This window comes from Eumetopias jubatus, unplaced genomic scaffold (genome assembly GCF_037043125.1).
Source record: "Eumetopias jubatus isolate StellerSeaLion01/CBP00866 unplaced genomic scaffold, mEumJub1_p1.0 scaffold_13, whole genome shotgun sequence".
Classification (NCBI taxonomy): domain Eukaryota; kingdom Metazoa; phylum Chordata; class Mammalia; order Carnivora; family Otariidae; genus Eumetopias; species Eumetopias jubatus.
This window is the reverse complement of record NW_028274819.1, coordinates 48,373,280-48,394,504: the sequence shown is the minus strand read 5'-3', so window position 1 is coordinate 48,394,504 and position 21,225 is coordinate 48,373,280. Positions and strand designations below refer to the sequence as shown.

Below are 21,225 nucleotides of genomic sequence, written 5' to 3'. Positions count from 1 at the left end.
GAGTTGCTAGTAAAGCTGGTGCGCGGTTTTTTCCCAGTGTGGGATGCAGAGAGGGGCCCTCCAAAGTTGAAAATTCCCCAAAGACACTTGATGAAACAAGAGTACGCTTTTTTTTTTTTAAGATTTTATTTATTTATTTGAGAACGAGAGAATGAGAGCACGAGAGGGAAGAGGGTCAGAGGGAGAAGCAGACTCCCCGCTCAGCAGGGAGCCCGATGCGGGACTCGATCGCGGGACTCCAGGATCATGACCTGAGCCGAAGGCAGTCGCTTAACCAACTGAGCCAGCCACCCACGCGCCTGAAACAAGAGTACGCTTTACAAATGGAGCCGGATGGAGCATAACTCTGCAACATGATCCAGACAAGGCTCAAGGCAACACTCAGTCCAAGAAAAACTCCCACTCTCCCAGACACAACTTGAGGCCACTACAAAGAGGAAGGATATTGCCCACAGTCCGCAGTCATAAGAATTTAGGGAATAGAGTAAGAGAAGGGCTTGGCTTCCTCAACCCTCCAAGGTGGCAGTTGCCCAGAGGGCCAGACAGCGGCCTGTGCCCCCACCGCCCCCCCCCCCACGGCCCCAGGCCAGCAGGGGCCAACTGGCTTTGGAGGGTCTCCCATGCTGCCCGTCCTGCATGGCAGCCCTGGGCCTACGGAAGTAACTTGGGAAACCACGCACTCAGCACTGAAATGGATGGATTCTAGGAACTTTGGTCCAGTATTTCCTAGCTCGGGGAAGACTGTAAACCAGTCAACAGTTGGCAGATCCCAACAGTGAGCAGGGAGGGAGAGGGCGGAAAGGACAGGGCACAGCTGAAGTCTGTTGGCGAGGAAAGGTTGCCCAGGCAAGTGGAGAAAGGCTGCCTCAGCCCCCTCTGCCGTAGCACTCTCTAGATTTAGGCTTCCTTAAGCATGAGGAGATCTTACAAAGAAGACTCCAGCCAAATCCCCTCTTCTCTTTTGCCTGAGGAACATGGCTGGCTCATGGACATGTGACCTGTGCAGTTGAACAAGACCCTGCACTTGGGATTTAATGCACTGTGGTTACAAGTCTTGGAATTCTTAATAGTTTTACCTTTGAGTTTGTGTTCTGTGAGGTCTCAGAGCAATGGGACACAATGCCAGCCACTGCAGCTCCCTGGATGGGTTCTCTGTCACTCCCCTACCTGATCTCCCGTTCTCTCCCCAACCCTGCCCCTGCCACCATGCCCTCTGCTTTCGGCAGGTCGGTGTCGGGCATATGCCCCCTGTGGAGTCCGGCGAGGCGGTGGCCATGCCCACCCCCGGCTGGCAGCACCACAGTGCTTGAGGTGGGCTGCTGACCGCAGCCAAGAAGCTCACCTCTGTACTGAGTGCTTCCCAGTTCTGAATTTTGACAATACCTGGGAGCAGCCTGTTTGTTGTGGGCTGGAGGGGTAGGCCTGTGGGAAGTGGGACCTGGCAGCTGTCAGGCCCAAGATGTACCCTCCTCAGGCACCTGTGAAGTCCCAGGCCCTGGCGGACGCTTTCTACAGGCTCTGTGCCTGGGCCATCCTTGCTTCCTCCTTCCAACTTTCCTAAGCCTGGCTTGTATTTGTCTCTTCTAACCAGCGCAAGGTACATTCTGGGAGCCACAAAATTCGAATTGTGTAATTTCAGTGATTTCAAATACAAGTTAAATACTATGATATTTTAATTTAAAACTAGCATTGCACTTGGGGCACCTCAGTGGCTCAGTCGGTTGAGCGTTTGCCTTCAGCTCAGGTCATGATCCCAGGGAACTGGGATCGAGTCCCACATCAGGCTCCCTGCTCTGCGGGGAGCCTGCTTCTCCCTCTTCCTCTGCCTGCCGCTCCCCACTGCTTGTGCTCTCTCCCTCCAGCCCCTCGCTCTCTCTGTCAAATACATAAATAAAATCTTTGAAAAAAAAACTAGCATTGCACAATATAAAGGGCAAAATTCATGCTAAAAATTTGAGATTAATTTTTCTTTACTTAGAACAATATTAGCAAATAAAATAATACCAAGACAAGTCAAGAGAGAGACCTCGAAAGAAGGAAAAAACTCATGTATTCCTGTGTATGTGGGCGGGGGGGGGTTGTAAAATATATATAACATAAAATTTACCATTTTAACCATTTTTGAGTGTAAAGTTCAGTGTCATTAAGCACCTTCAAATCGTTGTGCAAACATTCCCACCATCCATCTCCAGAATTTTTTCATCTTCCCAAACTGAAATTCTACCCATTAAATGATACTTCCCATCCCCCAACCTCCCAGCCCCTGGCAACCACCCTTCTACTTTTGCTTTCTATGAGTTTGACTATTTTCAGGACCTCATATAAGTGGAATCACTGTTTGTCCTTTTCTTTTTTTAAGATTTTATTTATTTTTGCGAGCGAGCGAGAGAGAGCGCGTGAGCCCAATGCGGGACTCGATCCCAGGACCCGGAGATCATGATCTGAGCTGAAGGTAGACGCTCAACCTTTAACAGAATTCTTTTCCTGTTTTTTGACCAAGGGGCTTGAATTTTCTTTTTGCACTGAGTCCCACAGATTCTGTAGCCTGTCCGGCTGAGGGAAGCTCTTCTCTCAGCCCCTCTCTTTTCACTGTCACACAGAGGTATGACTTGTGTTTTGGAAATACATTATCTGCTTCTCCTTTTAGAGCATGGGCTCCCTTAGCATAACTGGGAACTTCTGCTTCCGAGGGTCACCTCTAGCTGCCGCCTCCAGCTCTAAACTCTCCTGGCTCCAGAGGTACAGAGAATCCTCCCGCCCCCATGCAGGGGTTTCATTTTGCTTCCCAAGCACGTCTAAAATTGAAGGGCAGAAGGTCACACTGAGAGCAAAGAATGCTCAAGATCTGGGAAAATTGCGTGAATAGTTAAAATGAAAATTATCCAGCAAAAGCTTTTTCTTGTTACTTTTCTGCATTGAAGTGGAGGACGGTGCGATTCCTGCTCTAATGTCAATCGCAAATGTCTCCCTGGTTTGCCTCACCTCCACAGGGTTCCCGTGGGCCCACTGGAGGCATCCACAAGCTCTCCACAAGACAACACCTTCACTAATCTGTCCCAAAGCCCCACCTGCCTAGGAAAGGGTTGTGGAAAACAGCTCTAATCTCAGTTACAGACTCAGTCCCAGTGGCCTCCAGACAAATTCTGCAATTTCTATGGAAAAAGCAAAGGGGTAAAATCTCTGCTGCCGTGAGGGGGTTGTCTTATCTTTTTCAGTGGGAAACTTTTTCTCCAAGCCAGTGGCGGGCTTTTGAGGTGGGTGATGAGGGCCCTGGGAGCAACTCTTAACACTCACCAGATCTTTTACCCAGATAAAGTTGTCATTTTTTTAAAAGATTTTATTTATTTAGGGTGCCTGGGTGGCTCAGCTGGTTGAGCGACTGCCTTCGGCTCAGGTCATGATCCTGGAGTCCCAGGATCGAGTCCCGCATCGGGCTCCCTGCTCGGCAGGGGGTCTGCTTCTCTCTCTGACCTTCTTCCCTCTCATGCTCTCTACCATTCTCTCTCTCTCTCTCTCAATAAATAAATAAAAATCTTTAAAAAAAGATTTTTATTTATTTATTTTGACAGAGACACAGCGAGAGAGGGAACACAAGCAGGGGGAGTGGGAGAGGGAGAAGCAGGCTTCCCGCAGAGCAGGGAGCCCGATGTGGGGCTCGATTCCAGGACCCTGGGATCATGACCTGAGCCAAAGGCAGATGCTTAACGACTGAGCCACCCAGGTGCCCCTACCCAGATAAAGTTGATCAGGCAAGCCGCCTCTCCACGATCTTAGGGCTTTTCTAACATCCTGAAATTGCTTAATGTTCCTTTCAAAAGAAAATCAGGAAAAGTAGACAACTGGACCATTTTTCTTTTTCTGCAAAAGTGATCTTACCTATAGCAAAGCTCCTGAAACTTCAAAGCCAAAAAGAAAGGAACTAATTAATGAATGAAAGGCTCCACAGTAAGTCTTGGGGTCAGTCACCAGCAGGAGGCGCTATGTGGGATCAGGGAGCAATCCCCAACCATACGCTGCTTGCTTCACCACCTCCTTCTGGAACAAATCAACCAGCTGTGCCTGGGCCAGAGTGGGGTGGGGGGAGGTGGTCTTTTCTCTACCAGGAAGGAAGTTATTTCATGCTGGTAGAAAACAGGTTGAGTGATGGGAGGAGAAGGACCCTGAACGCCTCCTCAGGTTGCTGGGGTGATACTAAGGAGGACATGCCCACATCAGACCTGGGAGACTAGCTTTGTCTCCTTGCCCAATCTGACAGCCACTTTTGGCTTTATAATCATATTGACTAAAGAAATATTTCTGAGGGCATCTCAGATTCAGTCCTGAGATGCCAGTGGTGATCTTTGTGACTCGGACGTGCTGGGGACTGAATATCACTCTCACACGCTCACTGACAGGGCAAATCTCTGCCAGAGCTGAGGAGTCTCAACCCCATTCACTTCTTCCTAGCAACCTTCAACACTGCTAAGGCCAGTCCTAATGGATGGGCAGGTTGCTGGCAGTATTTGGCATTCCGTATCACCTTACAGTCTCAGGGGAAGGTCTGTAGGGCTGCTGTCCTCCATCTCCAGAGTCACTTGCTCACCCAAAGACAGAGCTCAGCCCAGGGCCCCAGTGTCTACCATGACTGGAGGCAACAGGATGCCAACAGTTCCTATTACATGTTCTTGGACAGCAACTATTGAGATAAATGCCCTTTGCTGCCCTGAGCTTGGACCCAAGTCTAGTAAGTGGGCTCTGACCTTGTTCCTGAGGATTAACTCTGTCTTGATCACCTCTCCTGGTCCCCAGACTTGCTAAACTGTGACTATGGTTATCCCAGCAGAACTGCAAAGGGACCCTCTTGCTATTGAAGGAAACCTAGTGTTAAAAATACGCCTAAATTACTTCAGGGGCACCTAGGGGCTCAGTTGTTAAGCGTCTGCCTTCGGATCAGGTCATGATCCCAGTGTCCTGGTATCAAGCCCCGCATTGGGCTCCCTGCTCCGCAGGAAGCCTGCTTCTCCCTCTCCCACTCCCCCTGCTTGTGTCCCTGCTCTTGCTGTGTCTCTCTCTGTCAAATAAATAAAATCTTTAAAAAGGAATAATTTATTTTAAAATAAAGAAAAAGCTATACTGAGACCCCATTTTTCACCTATCAAGTTGGTAAATATATATATTAAAAAGTTGATCTGTTGTCAGCAAGAATATAGGGAAATAGGTTAAAGTGCCCATATTCTTTGACCCAGCAATTCTACTCCTAATAATGTATCCTAAGGATATACTCACATATGGAGAAATGATGTCAAGAATACTCAAAGCAACATTGCTCATAATAGGAAAAGTTTGAAAACAGCTTAATGGAGAGCTACTTAGATAAATTATGGGATAGTCTTGCTCTATTAGGCTCCTCCGAGCCTCAGCATTGAGTGGGATGCTTCTGAGCAGGAGGTCCTGGGGTGGACTGGTCACAGTATTGGTAGGCTAACTAATGGCCCCCAAATATATCCATGCCTTAATCCTCAGAATCTGTGTTATTTTTTTATGGTGAAAGGGATTTTGCAGATGTGATTAAATTAAGGATCTTTTTTTTTAAAGATTTTATTTATTTATTTGACAGAGAGAGACACAGTGAGAGAGGGAACACAAGCAGGGGGAGTGGGAGAGGGAGAAGCAGGCTTCCCACAGAGCAGGGAAGCTGATCCCAGGACCCTGGGATCCTGACCCGAGCCGAAGGCAGACACTTAACGACTGAGCCACCCAGGTGCCCCATGCTCCTCTCTTTTAAAGAGTAGCAATTCTCCTTTTCATTCAAGGCCGCTGTGAATTTGGAGAGTGAGATGTAGGAGATCCTGAACACTTTGCCAGTGAGCTGCTTGCTTTCACTCTTTCTTCACCAAAAATGAGTAATCTTTTTTTTTTTTTAAAGATTTTATTTATTTATTTGAGAGAGAGAGAATGAGAGATAGAGAGCACGAGAGGGAAGAGGGTCAGAGGGAGAAGCAGACTCCCCGCCGAGCAGGGAGCCCGATGTGGGACTTGATCCCGGGACTCCAGGATCATGACCCGAGCCGAAGGCAGTCGCTTAATCAACTGAGCCACCCAGGCGCCCCGAGTAATCTTTTTTTATAAGTGTATTTGTTTTTAAGTAATCTCTACACCCAACACGGGCCTCGAACTCACAACTGTGAGATCAAGAGTCGTAAGCTCTTCCAACTGAGCCAGCCAGGTGCACCCAAAATGAGTAGTCTCAAGAACAATAGATGGGTTGGCGGGACGCCTGGGTGGCTCAGTCGGTGAAGTGTCTGCCTTCGGCTCGGGTCGTGATCCCATGGTCCTGGGATTGAGCCCCACGTCGGGCTCCCTGCTCAGCGGGAAGCCTGCTTCTCCCTCTGCCCCTCCTCCCCCTCCTCGTGCTCTCTCTCTCTCTCTGATAAAATAAATAAATAAAATCTTAAAAAAAAAGAACAATAGATGGGTTGGAGACAATGGGCAAGCATCACTCCCTCCAGAAGGTGGCCGGTCATGATAACCAGTAGCTAAGTTATAGTGGCTACAGACCACCCTGAGAGAAGTGCACAGAGGTCAGGTGGCCTCCCCGTATTTACTAACACACTGTCTTGGGCGGGTCCCCTGCATTTAGTTGATTGTCACCAGGGCAGACCAGAGCGTGTGTGTGTCTTGTTCCACTCATAGCCCACGGTCAGCATACATACGTGCAATGGACGATGGCGGCAGGAGGATACTTACCTGCAGGAGAACAGGCCGTAGCACTGTCATCATGTGGTCCAGAGTGTGAAAATATCATCAGATGGTCCGTGGCTGTGGTTCTGCATCTTTCCTCAGTTCTGCTCGGTACTCTGTTGCTTCAGATGTAAGGCCGTCCGTAGCTCATGCCCCAGAATGGGAAATAGCACACTAGAATATACAGTGCAAACAAAACTTCTATTTCCTGGGGTGCCCTCTTCCACTCCCCCTGCTTGTGTTCCCTCTCTCACTGTGTCTCTCTCTGTCAAATACATAAAATCTAAACAAATAAAAAATTTAAAAAAGATAAAAGAGGAGCAATACTATATAAGGTTTGAAACGCTCTAACACATCGTCACCATTCCAAATCCTCTCCAGTGTTGTAAAACAAAAGATCATGACCCCAGTAAATGTTAAAATGAATTACTGAGAAGGAAAAACAAAGTTTAATTAAGTGATTAAAAGATAAATTAGAGGCATAAGGAAACTTTGGGGTGATAGAAATGTTCTAAAACTGGATTGTGATGAGGGTCACCTAACTATAAATGTACTAAAAATCACTGAATTGTATACTTCCAATAGATGAATGTTATGGTATGCAAATTTACTTCAATAAAGTTGTTAAAAGAAACTTTTTTAAAAAAATTATGCTTCATCTACACAATGGAATACTATGCAGGCTTTAAAAAGAATGGGGGGGCACCTCACTAGCTCAGTGGAACGTGTGACTCTTGATCTTGGTGTCATGAGTTCGAGCCCCATGTGGGTATAAAGATTACTAAAAAAAAATAATAAACTTAAAAAAAAAAGAATGAGCGGACTAGTCCTATGTGTATTAACAGGAAACAACATCCAAGAAACAGTAAGTGAAAAAGCAAGGTGCAGAACAGTATGCATAATATACTACAAGTTCTCATACAAGTATTTAAGAGATTACGTATATTTGCATAGACCATTTCTGAAAGGGTACACAAGAAAACAGTAATGTTGGCTGCCTCTGAGGAACAGGCTAGAAGCTGGGGGTGAAAGGGAGGCTCACCCTTGACCATATACATTTTTGTGCCTTTTGAATTTTGTATTATGAGCTTTTTATTATCAAAAAATAAATAAAATTGTTCACTTTCAAGAAAGAATCTCAATGATAGGCCTTCCACCTCTACCTATAGCACTTCTGGTCTATGGTCACCAAATTTGAGCTGTAGACCTTCGTTAAATATAAGGTCGGCTGGTGCAAGTTGATTATAGTAAGATAGTTTGAATTTAGCCTTCAACATTAGGTTTGAAATGTAAAAGTGTGACTGGCTTTTAGCAATACATATTTATTTATTTATTTATTTATTTATTTATTTATTTATTTATTTATTTGAGAGAGAGAGAGAGAGAGTGGGAAGGGGGAGAGGCAGAGGAGGAATGAGACAGAGTCTTAAGCCGACTCCCTGCTCAGTGCAGAGCCTGACTCAGGGCTCCACTTTACGACCTTGAGATCACAACCTGAGCTGAAACCAAGAGCTGGATGTTTAGCTGCCTGTGCCACCCAGGTGCCCCTAGCGATACATCTTTTAAGGACCAGTGGACTACTTATCTGGTCTCATCCCTGAATATCCAGCCATTCTCAATGTCAGAACTGTAGCCAGTTGCCCCCATATACAGAAAGGGCCCACTGGTCACTGCTCCAGGACAGCCTGAGGTAATGGCCATGCACAGGGCCTTACTGTTTGGATCCGTGAGAGAAGCACGGTGCTTTCCCTGACCTGACAAAGAAGGACCAAATTTCTTTCCAGTTTCCTTGGCAACTCACAGGCTGACAACACGACCTCAGTCCCTTTGTCTACAATCCGTGTGTGGTACTACTCTGGGGAAATTAAAAACAAAAAACAAAAAACCTCTGCCTGGAGAGGTTAAAAAAGCTGCTGCCTTGAACTTTGGTTAACTTCTTCTTTCTTTTTTTTTTTAAAGTATTTTATCTTTATTTTTTTTTAAAGATTTTATTTATCTATTTGAGAGAGAGAGAGAGAGAGAAAAACAGCATGAGAGGGGAGAAGGTCAGAGGGAGAAGCAGGCTCCCCGCTGAGCCGGGAGCCTGATGTGGGACTCGATCCCAGGACTCCCGGGATCATGACCTGAGCCGAAGGCAGTCGCTTAACCAACTGAGCCACCCAGGCACCCTAACTTCTTCTTTCTTCTTCATTGTGTATCAGAAGAACATGAGGAAGGAATAAAGCTCACTGTTTCTTACTCATACTGTATGTTTTTTTAATTAATTAATTAATTTATTTATTTATTTTGAGAGAGCAAGAGTACGAGCAGGGAGAGGAACATAGGGAGAGGAAGAGAATCTCAAGCAGACTGAGTGTGAAGTCTGATGAGGGGCTCGATCCCAGGACCCTGAGATCATGACCTGAGCCGAAATCAAGAGTCGGATGTTTAACTGACTGAGCCACCCAGACGCCCCCCTTACTCATACAGTATGTTCTATGCGTAAGGGCCCACTCATTCAGAGGAAAAGGAGCCTGAAACTAGGCGGTTGGTCCTTAGTCAGCCTGATGCACTCAAACTAGGAAAAGTTTTCAAGTTCTCCTAAACAATTCTTCAATCAGTGATAGATCAAAACTGAATTACAGACTCGTTTTAACCATACAGCAGTGAAAATGTATGGACTTCAACTACATGTGAAAATATGGATGATCCTCACAAAGATAATGCTGAGCAGTAGGAGCTGGACACAGAGGAGTACAGGTCAAGCTATTCTTGCTGCTGAAGTCAGGAGAGTGGACACCCTTGGCAGGGAGGTGGGTCAGGGATGGGTGGAGAGCCCAGACACATGCCGGCAGGGCCAGCTTTGTGAGTGTGTGCATAGGACCCTGCATTTAGAAAGATCCCACAGTGAGGGGCGCCTGGGTGGCTCAGTCAGTTAAGGTGCTGCCTTTGGCTCGGGTAATGATCACAGGGTCCTGGGATCTAGTCCCGCATCGGGGTCCCTGCTCAGCGGGAAGCCTGCTTCTCCCTCTCCCACTCCCCCTGCTCATGCTCGCTCTCTCTCTCTCTGACGAATAAATAAAATCTTTAAAGAAAAAAAAAGAAAGATCCCACAGTGGCTTTAATGTTCTGCTGTCACACATCTTACAGTTCTTAATAAATGTGAACATTACATTTCCATTTCTCACCGGGCCCTGTAAATTATGTAGTGGTCCTGGGTACTGGTAATATTCTGTTTCTTAATCTGGTGTTGAATTTGTGAATATTCACTAAACTTTACATATGTCGGTATGTTTGCCTTTCTGTATGTATATGATACTTCAACACAAAATTTTAAAAACTGAATTATAGACTATTTTAAAAATAACTCAGTGAAACTATTTACGGAATGCCGCCAGAGTTGTATTCACAAGAAAATGGATGGCCTTAAACATTTCTGTTACTAAATAAGACAAAAGAAAAGTTCATTAAGAAAGCAGACAACACAGGAAATTAGAAGGGGGAAAAAAAAGCCACAGCACAAAGCAAAATGCAAAGAAAGTGAAAGGAGTTAAACAAAGACACAAGCAGAGTGAACGATTTCAAAATCAGAAAAATGACATAACTGATGAATAAATCTAAGATCTAGAGTTCTTTGGGTTGGGAGGAAGCAAACAACAAAACTGATAAGCCACCGGCTAATGTAATAAAAAAGACAGACAAAACAGAAATGCACAAATTAGGAATGAGAAAGGGTTTACAGATGGGTACAGAAGAAATGATGAGAAATAAAGGGAGAGGAGGATTCAGTCAGCATTTGTCCGATCCTATGCTAATGTAATTTAAAATCTGAGTGAGGGGCGCCTGGGTGGCTCAGATGGTTGAGCGTCTGCCTATGGCTCACGTCATGATCTCCAGTCCTGGGATGAAGCCCCGAGTTGGGCTCCCAGCTCAGTGCGGAGTCTGCTTCTCCCTCTCCTTCTCCCCCTGCTCATATGCGCTCTCTCTCTTTGTATCTCTCTGTCTCAAATGAATAAAATCTTTAAAGAATAAAAATAAAAAATAAAATATAAAATCTGAATGAAATGGGTAATAGTCAGGAAATATAAATTACCAATAGGGACTCAAAGAAAGGAGAAAATCTAGGGCGCCTGGGTGGCTCAGTCGGTTAAGTGGCTGCCTTCGGCTCAGGTCATGATCCCAGGGTCCTGGAATCGAGTCCCACATCGGGCTCCCTGCTCAGCGGGAAGCCTGCTTCTCCCTCTCCCACTCCCCCTGCTTGTGTTCCCTCTCTCACTGTGTCTCTCTGTCAAATAAATAAATAAAATCTTAAAAAAAAAAAAAAGAAAGGAGAAAATCTAAACATAAATAATCACGGGCAAAAGCTGTCAAAAGCTATACACCTCCAAAAAAAAAAGAAGGAAAAAAAAAGCAGAACCTAGATACGTTCATTAGCAACTTCTTTCAAACTTTCAGGAAATCAATCACTCTTACTATTAAAGCTATTCCAAAACATAGAGAAAGAAATAAACTGCCCAGTGTTTCATGACGCCAAAATCTTATAAAGATTGTACAATAGAAAAACTAGGGACCAGTCCTATTTATAAATACAGATGCAAAATGCCTAAAGAAATATATGAACATAACTTTGCAGGATATTTTGAAAATGACTAAACACATTTATTTATTTCAGGAAGGATAGAGTGGTATAAGGAAATCCATTAATCCAATTCACAATATAGATAAATCAAAAGTGGAAAAAGCAGAATAATTAAGAGAAATGCTAAAAATTTGATATCATTTAATATTCATTCCTCACAAATATTCTGATAAAAGGAAAAGTATACTTCTTTAACATAACACAGGTAGAAATCCAGTGCATGTGTACTCACCCACATGTACACATTAATCAACCAGTATTACTTTTTTTGATATGTATGTATGTATTTATTTATTTAAGGTAAGCTCTACATCCAGCACGGCACTTGAACTCACAGACCTGTGACCAAGGGTTGTCTGCTCTGCTGACTAAGACAGCCAGCCGCCTCCAGCAGTATTACTCTTAATATTCCCATTAAAGTCAGGAGCAAGACAAGGCTACTCACCTGACTTGTGTGCCCCATCCTGTTTTAGAGATAGTAGTAAAGGCTTCCTTAGTCTTTGGTTAGGCTCTCTCTTTAGTTGGCACCTAAGCACTTCGACCTGTTCTCTCATTCAATCCATACAACAACTCTTAACAGGTTTTGGGTTTTTTTTTTTTTTTTTTTGACACTTTTGTGTATTTCCCTAGATGTCTTCCCTGTGATAAATATATTTGCTCAGGATACTTTTTTAAAAATGGAATCATTATACAGTGTTTGTAACATTTTTTTTCATTTTTTCTTATCTTTTCATTCTGTACATATAGCTCTCTCATTATTTTGCAGACTGTGGTTACTTAGTATTTGACAGACATTTGGGTGGCCTCCAATCTGTGATATTATAAACAATGCCTAGAATATACGTCCTCCAGATGTCATTTGGCTGATTCCCTCACTTCATGCAGGTTCCTGCTCAAATGCTGCCTCCTCAGAAAGGCCTTCCTAGATCACACGATATAAAATAGCATTTCCCTCCAACCCTCTACCACTTCTTAATCCCTTACTCCCCTTTTTGATAGCACTTATCACTACCTGATATTTTTGTATGTTTTTTTGTTTATGATATTTTTGTATGTTTTGTATGTTTTGTATGATATTTTTGTATGTTTTGTATGTTTTTGTATGATATTTTGTATGTTTGTTTACTTATGCATATCTCCACCAGAGGCCTCAAAAGTTTCATGAAAGTAAAGACTTTGTTTTGTTTCACTGCTGTGTGCCCAGAGATGTGCCAAGCTCACAGGAGAATCTCCCTAAGTATTCAATGAATGAACTAATACAGCGATAAACATTCTTTTACATATTTTTTGCAAATCTAGGTAAACATTTCAGTAGAATTGCTAGGTCAAAGAGTATAAATACTTAAATTATAACAGAAATCATCCAAACAATCTTTTTTTAAAGATTGATTGATTGATGGGGTGCCTGGGTGGCTCAGTCGTTCAGCATCTGCCTTCGGCTCGGGTCATGATCCCAGGGCATCCGGCTCCCTGCTCAGTGGGAAGCCTGCTTCTCCCTCTCCCACTCCCCCTGCTTGTGTTCCCTCTCTCGCTGTGTCTCTCTCTCTCTGTCAAATAAATAAATAAAATCTTAAAAAAAAAAGACTGATTGATTGATTATTTGAGAGAGAGGGTGGGGAGGGGCAGAGGGAGAGAAAGAGAGAGAGAAAACCTCAAACAGACTCTCCACTGAGTGTGGAGCCCGACGCGGGGCTCCATCTCACGACCCTGAGCAGAAATCAAGAGTTGAATGCTTAGGGGCAGCTGGGTGGTTCAGTCGTTAAGCATCTGCCTTTGGCTCAGGTCATGATCCCAGGGTCCTGGGATGGAGCCCCACATGGGGCTTCCTGTTCAGCAGAGAGCCTGCTTCCCCCTCCCCATCCCCCTCTCCATCCTTCCTCCCTTGTTCATCCCCTCCCCGCCCCTCTCCCCTTGCTCACCCCCTTCCTGTCCCCCTCCCCGTCCCCTCCTCTGTCCCCCTCACCTTGCTCATGTGTGTGCTCTCTCTCTCATAAATAAAATCTAAAAAAAAAAAAAAAAAAAAAAGGAGTTGGATGCTTAACTGAGCCACCCAGCCACCGCCAAAGCAATCTTCTAAAAATGGTGCCAGGGCGCCTGGGTGGCTCAGTTGGTTAAGCGACTGCCTTCGGCTCAGGTCATGATCCTGGAGTCCCGGGATCGAGTCCCGCATCGGGCTCCCTGCTCAGCAGGGAGCCTGCTTCTCCCTCTGACCCTCTTCCCTCTCGTGCTCTCTATCTCTCATTCTCTCTCTCTCAAATAAATAAAATCTTTAAAAAAATAAAAATAAAAAAAATAAAAATGGTGCCAATTTGGGGCATCTGGGTGGCTGGCTCAGTCGTTAAGTATCTACCTTCGGCTCAGGTCATGATCCCGGGGTCCTGGGTCCGAGAGCCCCACGTTGGGCTCCCTGCTCAGCGGGAAGCCTGCTTCTCCCTCTCCCACTCCCCCTGCTTGTGTTCCTGCTCTATCTCTCTCTGTCAAATGAATAAATAAAATCTTAAAAAGTAAATAAAAATGGTGCCAATTTACACCCACCCTCCATAGTAGACAAGAATGCATTTCCCTACACCCTCCACAATGTAAGATAATATTAATCTTTGTAATGTTTCCTCTTGATTTTAGAATTTAAAACACATGTGGGTTTTACGGTAAAACAAAAAAGTAAAAGGTGCAAGTCTAACTCTCTCCGGATCCCACTTCCCTCATTCACACCAGACGAGGTGCACGCCCTGCTGTCTAGATTCTAGCATCACACTGCATAACTGTCTGGCGCACCAGCTGGGTCCAGCGACCTTGCCTTCATCAAGTCTTCCAATTAGTTCTCACCCTCACCTTACCCCACACTTGCTGGGGTAGAAAGAGCTAGTCCTTAAGCCAGTAGTAATACAGTCTCAGAAATATAGTCTCAGTAGTCCTAGCCCTATGGCTGTATATGTAGGCATTGAACCTATCTGGCTTTCATTTTCTTCTGTAAAATGTGAATAAAATACCTCTTTCAGAGGTTTCCTTTAAAGATTAAATAAGATAAACATGTAAAGCATCTGGCTCAGTGCCTACCACGTAGCTGGCAACATACCTACCTTTCCCAGCTCCTTCAGGCACCCCAGATCTTTGTAGCACTTAACACATTTCTCATATTCTAACCTTTATAAAGGTAATGGGGAATGGGTAGGGCATGGATGGTGCTTGAACACAGTAGGCACTCAATAGATGCCAAGGACAGTTGATTTCTGCATTCAGGAACTAGTTTCATCCTTGCCAATATGTTTTTTCCACGTACATATTTATACCACCCATCAGCTGATTGGATCACACACCACCCAGTCCTCACCCAAGGAGCTACCAAATGAGCTCATCTTAATCCTGTCTGAGCTGAACAAGGTCTTTTACAGAACTTTAAAACTGACTCACTACTGAGTCATCAAAACAGCAATACCCAAACACACTCCTGTTGCTTACACAAAAGAGCAGCATGGGATGTCTGCCTTATCTCCTTTCCCTCTCCTAAGGGGACTGAACCCCTTGACTCACTGAAGAAGAGTCCTCACATCTTTTGTGCTGCGGTAATAAGAACAAAGCTGGCTTAAATAATCACAGTGTGGTCAGCAAACAACAGCAGTCCTTGTGGTCATCCAGGTCATTTCCTGAGTATGTCACTAACCCAAGAGGACAGGCAATTAATCAATTACTCAAATGTGTATTGAGCACAAGCATTCTGTTGTGCACTCATGATTCCTCCTGTTTATAAAATTTCTGTGAAGTGACCTTTTCAGTTATTGGAACTCACTGAGAATGTAGGGAAAAACAGCCCTTTGTGCTTCTGTAAAGGGAAAAAAAACTATTATTGGAGAAAATGGGACTACTTGGTTCCACCCCAGGAGAAAGGATTTTTAAAATATCAAAGAGGAAGTGTGATGTTTTGGCTAACTGCTTTACAGAGCTATAGTTTTAAATATGTTAACTGAGAACTCCTTTCTCATCTAGGAATGATATGGTCAGTGGTCAGTATTTTCTCTTGAGAAAAGTCTTGAAGTTAGTATCATTGCCACAGGCCTGACTGATTGCCGTGGACTATCAAGTCTTTCAAGATTCTGAGGCCTGGGTAAGGGCTAAGATAACTGGGAGCAGGCCTGAAGGCTTCTTTCACAAATAAGGCTGGTTACAGCCAAGATTTTTTGTATGTGCAGATACAACTTTTGAGTACCCCAGCATGGTCTCTCGTAGTTGAAGACCCTAAGGAAAAACTGAATGAGAATCTTAGGTCCTCAGACTTTTTGTATGCAGCCCATATAATTGATATAATCCATTACTAAAGGATATAATGATATGTGCCCTTGATCCACCTGATATAAACATTAAAAGGATAAATAGAAATAGTATGTTAGTAGTCTTTAAAGATTAATTAGGCATGACAAGAAATAATGTTTATTTAATTAAAATACAAGCTTTCAACTGGCCATTTTTCCTGAACTACACTTCTCTATCAATACAGTTGACCCTTGAACCACATGGGTTTGAATTGGGCAGGTCCACTAATACATGGATTTTTTTCTATTAATACAGGACACTACTGGAAATGTATTTTCCCTTATAATTTTTCTCTCTCTTTTTTAATTTATTTTATTTTTTAAGATTTTTTAATTTTATTTATTTGACAGAGAGAGACAGTAAGAGCAGAAACACAAGCAGGGGGAGTAGGAGAGGGAGAAGCAGGCTTCCCGCTGAGCAGGGAGCCTGATGTGGGACTCGATCCCAGGACCCTGGGATCATGACCTGAGCCGAAGGCAGATGCTTAACGACTGAGCCACCCAGGCGCCCACTCTCTCTTTTTTTTAAAGGTTTTATTTATTTATTTGACAGAGGGAGCACAAGCAGGGGGAGTGGCAGGCAGAGGGAGAGGGAGAAGCAGGCTCCCTGCAGAGCAGGGAGCTGGATGCGGTGCTCGATTCCAGGACCCTGGGATCATGACCTGAGCTGAAGGCAGACACTTCACTGACTAAGCCACCCAGGCGCCCCTACAATTTTCTTTTGTTTAAAAAAGATTTATTTATTTTAGAGATAGAGAGAGAGCACAAGTGGGGGGGAGGTGCAGATGTAGAGGGACAAGTAGACTCTGTGCCTAGCAAAGAGCCCAGGGTAGAGCCCAACACAGGGCTAGATCCCTTGGATTACCACGAGATTATGACCTGAGCCCAAAATCAGGAGTCTGACGCTCAACCAAGTGAGCCATCCAGGCGTCCCTCCCTTACACTTTTCTTAAAACATTTTCTTTACTCTAGCTTACTTTATTCTAAGAAGATGATATACAGTACACATAGCATACAAAATATGAGTTAATTGTTTATGTTATCAGTAAGGCTTCTAGTCAACAGTAGGCTATTAGTATTAAGTTTTGGGGGAGTCAAAAGTTACCTGATTCTTGACTGTGAGGGTCAGCACCTCTCACCCCCATGTTGTTCAAGGGTCAACTGTACTATTTCTGTCCTGATTTGATTATCCTCACCAGTTGTACACAATCTCAACTGTCCATCCATATTAAGCAAACCTTTTTGGGGGACATCAGGAGTTACATGTTGCATTTACTGACTATAAAGCCCTTGACAAGTATGGATTGTTCTCAAAACAACATTGCTATAATTAAAAGCAACACATAACATTTATTGAGCACTATATGTAAGGGACAACATTAGTCTCACATTTAAGATTTTATTTTATTTTATTTTTTATTTATTTCAGACAGAGAGAGTGAGAGAGAGAGAGCACGAGTTGGGGGCAGGGGGAGAGGGAGAAGCAGACTCCCCGCTGAGCAGGGAGCCCGACACAGGGCTCCATCTCAGGACCCTGAGATCATGACCTGAGCGGAAGGCAGACACCTAACCAACTGAGCCACCCGGTAGCCCCTGGCTTCTTCTTCTTCTTCTTTTTTTTTTTTTTAAATTAGAAACCTAGGGATGGCCTGGATGGCTCAGTTAGTTGAGTGTCTGATTCTTGGTTTTGGCTCAGGTCATAATCTCAGGGTTGTGAGATCGAGCCCCAGGTCAGGATCCATGCTCAGGACTCGGAGCCTACTTGAGATTCTCTCTCCCCCCATGTGCCCCTCCTCCCAGCTCCCACATACTCTCTCTTTCTCTCTAGAATAAATAAATACAATCTTAAAAAATTAGAAATCTATCAGAGCAGGCTCTTGTTTAGAGAGAGTTATTATTTCTCCAGAATCAAAAGCATAAACTAGAAAAGATTCAGCTTTGGGTAAAGCCTACCTATTCTTATGAAACATTCCTCCAGACTGTGAAAAATTAGTTACTAGTTCTGAAGGATTTCATTCAAAAGTACAGGCTTATGTTAATAAGAATATGCATATGTATTTATGTGCTTGTATGTATTAAAAGTATTTGAGAGGGTGATTTAGGAATCTCAATTATAAGTCTTCAGGGCAGGAATCTTATTTTGCTGCTAAGGAAGGTGAATGAGCCAACAGTAGTGGTATTAAAGCCTTATACTTGCTAAATCATCTGTCTAAAGGGATAAACTGGTTAAGTTTGTTCTCCCAACATCTAGAGGCAAGATTTTTACTCAGTTATTACAACATTACCACAAACTTGTGGATTCTGCAGAAGTTGCCTAGCAACATTACAGTTGGAACAACATTGGGTGGAGAAAGAACAGGAAATTTGAATTAGATATGCCCTGGGGCAGGCGGGCGTAACCCCATCCCTCCAGTACAGTGAGTCCTGTACTTGGAGGAGCATGAAATTTAAAAAATCAGAACAATCATTTAGAATTTCAGTTAGGATACTGCTGCAGTTAAACCATAACACTGTGCCATGTTGTCAGCTGGAGGAGGTAGGGCCTGGGTTTCTTACTCATTTTGGTACTTTTGTTTTAAAGAACACAGAGATTTTTATTCCAGAAACATTTATTTAAGTACCTTCTCAGGGGCCAAGGCACATTGCTGGTTGGTGGAGCTCTAAAGACAAATAAAACTTGATCTCAGCCATGGGTGGAAAGGCAGCCAGACAAGTAAACAAAGAGTGTTTACATAGTCCATTACAGGTGTGGTGGAAAACCTGGTGCAGTGTCTGTTTTACCTAGAAGTGGAGAAAGTTAAGGAAAGGCTTTACAGAAGAAATGGTTCTCCCACTAAGTCTCGTTTCCAACTTTTAAAGAAATTCCTTCTTTCCTCCAGTCATTCTATACATTCAGTGGAAATTTACCTCTCCCATTCTGTGGGTGGACCTGGGTGCCAAGAATTTAAAGTACTTGGGGCTGTGTACCAAGAACTCTTCCCTTCCCGTTCAGAAGCCAGGCCCTTTTGCTCCAGCCTAGCCTACTTCAAGGACCTCCCAGTTCAGGGAAGCAGACAGGTGGCACAGTTGAGGGTTGAAGAAAAAAAAAATGTTAACAGACTGTTTACCTCCAAGAACAGACTATACAGGGTTGGCTAGGAGGCTTCTGTACCATTTGAATTTATATTGAGAGAGAAAAATAAACCAACAAATATTTAAATAAGGGCTCTACTATCATTCAGAAGATAGTGAGGGCCTAAGCCACATTAGAACACTGCAATAAATGAAATAGAAAAGGTCCCTACACTCAGGGAACTCATTTTCTAGAAGGGGATAGTAGTAAACAAACAATCAACATACTTTGAGATAGACATAAGCCTGTTAGGGGAATAAAGCAGGGTATTGTGAAAGAGTGAAGGGGGAGAGGATGTGAGCTTGCATGGATAGCAACAGAGGATACAGAATTCCTATATAGGAGGGGCTTAGGAACAACATTCTAGTTGGGGAGAGGTTATCTACAGGGCTTTAAAGTTTACTTAGGAAACACTATTTTTACATACAACTCATGTTAAAGATCAATAATCAGGCCTTTTCTCAAGTTATTTTTATTTACACTCACATGAAATTGAGAAAATCAACTCAATGTGGCCAACTATGCATTTCAAAGAATTATATTTGCCATCCGCAGTAGAGAGGTGGCGTTGGAGGGAGAGTGCTAAAAACCATTCCCTGGCTTTGGCCACCAGGGATCAGAGAATGCCTCTCCTTGAAACATACAAAAGGGTAGATAGAGTTCCTGTCTTGCAAGAGCTTAACATTGGATTTGGATTAACATGCAGGAAAGACACATATATCAGCAAATGTCTGGAGAAGACAGCTGTTTACCCTTCACTGCATCTTCAGTGATGTGATCTCAGGGAATTTCCCATGTGGTGTTAAAATGTGTTTCCATTATTAAAAATCCAGCTTGAGTTTAGCCTTTGAAAAGTGTTAGAACAACATATATGGCAAAGGGTTAATATTCATAAAGTGCTACAATAAGAAAAACAGACAACAGAAAAATATAAGTGGCCACAGCCCATGAAAACTGTCCCATGATATGTATCAAAACAACAAAATTACATTAACAAACACTAAATATCCACTTACGTCCAGAGTTCATGAGCAGTGTACTCTAACCCAATGCTAATGAGAATGTAAATTGTTCTTTTTCTGGACGTCAGTTTGGCAGTTTATATTCTTTGACCCAATAATTCTCATTTCTAGGAATCTCTTTAAAAAAACCCAAACCCTCAAAAAACACGAGAAGTTAGAATATTCATCACGGGGTTATTTACAACTGAAAAATTACAGGAAACTTGTCTGTGCGACGATAAGGGGCAGATAAAATCACTATTTGACGGAGTACTGGAGTTTTTTTCTCAATTTGCGTTTAAGTTTGCAGTGAGGTATGCCAATCTCTGTTGCCAACGCTTGCCCACGTGCTGGCAAAGAAATATAAACACATGGCTGCGTGGTGGGCACTTGGGTTTCGTGCTGGGGCCGATTGTGGTGCTGCTGCTGTTTACTCTGGACAAGTCGGGGGGCGGGGGGAAGGGACTCCAAAGGGGGCCACGGCCTAGGCAAAGCTTTGCCCCCTCGCAAGGGGCAAACCCGACCCTAACAGACAGCCTGGGGGGAAACTGAGGCTCCGGAAGCCTTCCCCACAGCCGGTGTCCCCGCCGCGAGCTCTCGTGTGTTGGCCTTCTTGCTGATTTCGGCGTCCACCCTAAGCAACCGGCTCAGATCGCAGAACTCCTGAGGCCCGAGTCACCATTTCCGGCTCAAACCTCTGCCGGAGAACGTGACTGCCCACAGCCACACCCACAACGCCCCAGTGGCCCGCACCAAAGGGACGCGGGACCGGAGGTCGCACTCCCGGGACTGAGCCCGAGGGCCACGGTGGTTAGCCGCTCGCTCCGACCCGGAGGGGACCAGAAATGTTCCCCAGTCCCCACCTCAGACCCCAGAGCGCCTGAGGGCCTGCGAGCAAGTCACCTCCAGGATGGCGTTCGAACCCGGCCCCCCTCGCCCCTCCCCCCTAGCCCCTCCCAGAAGGCCGCCTCGGCTCTCCCGCTCGGCCCCGACCAGGCGGCGCCCAGCTCGGCTCCCAGAAGCCCGGCTCCCTCATAGGCCCGCGGCGCCGCGCCCGCCCAAGCCTGGCTGCGGAGGGCGGGAGGGGGGGAGGGGGGCGGAGCCAGCGGGTTCGCGCCAAAATCGCGTAGTTGATCCCTCCCCCGCGGGCTACGTCGCGCCCTCCTTTTTTTTCAAACCCGGGGCTGGGCGGGGATTGGTGGGTCGAGCACTCACGTGATTAACGGTCGCGGGAAGCCGCGGAGCCCGAACCTGCGGGTGGAACTGCGGAGACCCCAGCCTCGGTGCCTAGGCCTCCCTGCCTCTGCTGGACAGTCCACGCCGCCGCCGCCGCCACCGCCGCCGCCGCCGCCGCCGCCACCGCCGCCGCCGCCGCCGCCACCGCCGCCGCCGCCGCTGCCCGCAGCCCCTAGCGCTCCAGGGCCGCAGCCCGCCACCGCGCGGGTCCGCCGCCGCGGCGACCAGGCG

General features: G+C 45.1%; 1 long non-coding RNA gene across 1 annotated transcript; it reads right to left on the bottom strand.

Moving 5' to 3' along the window:
• Positions 1 to 151: 151 nt before the first annotated feature.
• On the bottom strand, positions 152 to 21,084 carry LOC114219313 (uncharacterized). The gene is made up of 3 exons (XR_003611359.2): positions 20,974 to 21,084; positions 6,727 to 6,894; positions 152 to 299 (listed from the first exon to the last, which is right to left on the bottom strand). It is a non-coding gene; the product is annotated as an uncharacterized LOC114219313 (long non-coding RNA).
• Between the last annotated feature and the right edge of the window lie 141 nt (positions 21,085 to 21,225).